Raw genomic sequence first — 2,869 nt, 5'->3', positions numbered from 1 at the left:
CCATATAACCTTAAATAAAATATGCTGAGTGCGTCGTTAAATAAACCCTTTTTCTTCTATTTTTTCTATGTGATAAGCCTAGAGTGCTAGCCTGATGTGCGATGGGTCGAAGGATCGATCGCCACCCCCACTCAAACACTATATGTAGAAAATTAATTTTCAAGAAACGGTAGCTTGAATATAATAAATATTTCAGAAAGTGCTTTGAATTGATGGTTTTTTTTTGTTAATTCAAATAATTGTGAACATCTCTGTGGTGTCACATTACATTACTGTAAACACACATTTCCAAGCTCTAAGGCCCAGTAGTGCAAGTATGCGTATGTATGTTGAAGGGGAGGAGGGAGGTAGGTAGGTATGTGACATGACCAATACGTTTGCAAACCACAGTATTAACATGGAAACAAAGCTAAAACTAAAATATTGCTCACATATTGGCAATTGGTGAACTAGGACTTATTCCTCGATTAAGTAGACCCCAACACGTAGTTGAATTAGCAGATATTGCGACCTATGGAGGCCTGTATGCACAAAACTCGCTTAGGCTCTACTACGAAACATCGCATCGTCCTTGCAAGTCGTTTTGCATTGCATTGCTGGATCGCAAAGTTGCTACAGTTTAGTACATTTGGCCCCTGGTCTATAGAATGAGATGAAAACCTACATCCACCACACACGTTACTCTTATGATCAATTTTATTACCATTATTTATTACAAATAAAATATATCACGATAACACACAACACGATCTTTCATATATCAATCACTGAGCAATGAGAGATAGTCCATCGAACGGTGAGCGAGTGGCGAACCTACATCCCATCGCATCTCAGACAGGTTTACGGGCGCATAAAATCCCATAGACATTATAACATATGTGACTATATCTAGTAACGTTAAATCATCGGTAGTAGGGGTGCATAGTAGGCGGTTACAAGTGCATCTTAACAATGCCAGAAGTAACTATTGAACACTCCCCGAAATGGTCAAACTAAGCCCACAGCTAAAAGCTGATGGGGAATGGCAGGTGTGTGGCACAAGAGACAAGCACCTATCGCGGTTGAAGAGACAAGGACTGGGATGTGGATGTGGACAATGAAAGAAGTTGAAAGATAGGAGGAGTTGCCAGATCGGGAAGAAATGAGATGGAATTCAAAGGAGAGAAAGGAAAGGGAGCAGTGGGATTAAAAGAATAGAAGAAAAAAAGAAACTTTAAATCAACATATCTGCCATAGATATAAATAATTCAATTCCTCACCCTTACTTAAATTCCATATGTATGACGTGTGTGTGTGTGTGTGTGTGTGTGTGTGTGTGTGTGTGTGTGTGTGTGTGTTTACGTGCGTGCAATGCAGATTGTTTCACAGATAACCAGAAGCGTCCATAACGACCATAGTTCCGCACAAAAATTGTCGGTCTAATTTTAATGTCTTGCACATGTATTTACTGGCAAAAGAAAACAACATTTTATGACAAGTCTGTCACATTTTTCACCAATGACAAACACACAGTAAGACTCGCTGCATCAACAGTTGGATGAATCTCGAATTGTGACCCAGCAGCGATACTGTTTGGTGGACTTGTACCTTTAAGGAAAAGGAGAGGAACGAAACGCTCTTAGTATCTAGTGCGCTTGCAGTTCACTAAGAGCAACTTCTAAAGCATCTTATTCGTTTATTTCCCAACTGCAAACAAACCCATCATCTCTAACTGCGTTGGTGTGTGTATATATATTTTATTTTCCTCCAAATAGGTGCGCTGTCGTCCTCACATGCTGTATATTCATTGAAATGTTTGTAGTTCATAAATAACCATAAATACGTTAAGACGCTCTACGTGCCTTTGAAACAGGTAAATAAATCCGGCGTTTGTTACCTGCATGGATGACTCTCGAAACGTATTTACGATTTTCATTAATCTGGCCGACAATTCCAGCTCCCACGGCAATGATAGTGTCTGGCGCTGGCACATTTCATTGGCTGTCCCGTTGTCTGCGGTACTAAAACACTGGTTGCCGACTATTATTCGCAGCACTGATGCGTCCTCTCCTAGTCTTTACTGCCTGATAAAACCAAAAGACTTTCGCTTCATTTGCTCTCTCGGTAATTTAGGAGATTTGTTATCAGGCAGAACGCAGTAATTTAACAACAGGGGTTAAACCATATCACCGGAATAGTCCTTTAATCTCCATCGGTGTTCCTATTTCATTTGGGATACCAGTGCTTTGTAGGTACGACAATAAAATCGCGGAATGCAGCGAATATTAACGTAAAGTGGCGCTCGAGTCATCGCAGGGGAAACGCATGTCATAAAATGCACACGGAGAAGATATCAAATGGTGAACTTTTCACTGGTGAATTTCATTAGTGCAAAAACTCTGTTATGTATTATGTATCCCTCGCCGCTGCCTTTAGTAATTTTATTGTTTTTATTAAGACAACGTGCTGATTTATGGCACCGAGTTCAATGATACTTTAGGTGCACGTCAGTCAGTTACCTTACAGAGACACCCCAGTGTGCTGTGCTTATAATTCACGTCAGTTATCTTACAGGGACACACCAGTGTGTTGTGCTTATAATTCACGTAGTCAGTTACCTTACAGAGACACCCCAGTGTGTTGTGCTTATAATTCACGTACAGTCAGTTACCTTACAGACACCCCAGTGTGTTATGCTTATAATTCACGTACAGTCAGTTACCTTACAGACACCCCAGTGTGTTATGCTTATAATTCACGTAGTCAGTTGCCTTACAGACACCCCAGTGTGTTGTGCTTATAATTCACGTACAGTCAGTTACCTTACAGAAACACCCCAGTGTCGTGTGCTTATAATCCACGTACAATCAGTTACGATACAGAGACCTCA

Source organism: Gigantopelta aegis, chromosome 8 (assembly GCF_016097555.1).
Source record: "Gigantopelta aegis isolate Gae_Host chromosome 8, Gae_host_genome, whole genome shotgun sequence".
In the NCBI taxonomy this organism is placed as follows: Eukaryota; Metazoa; Mollusca; class Gastropoda; order Neomphalida; family Peltospiridae; genus Gigantopelta; species Gigantopelta aegis.
This window is presented reverse-complemented; position numbering follows the sequence as displayed.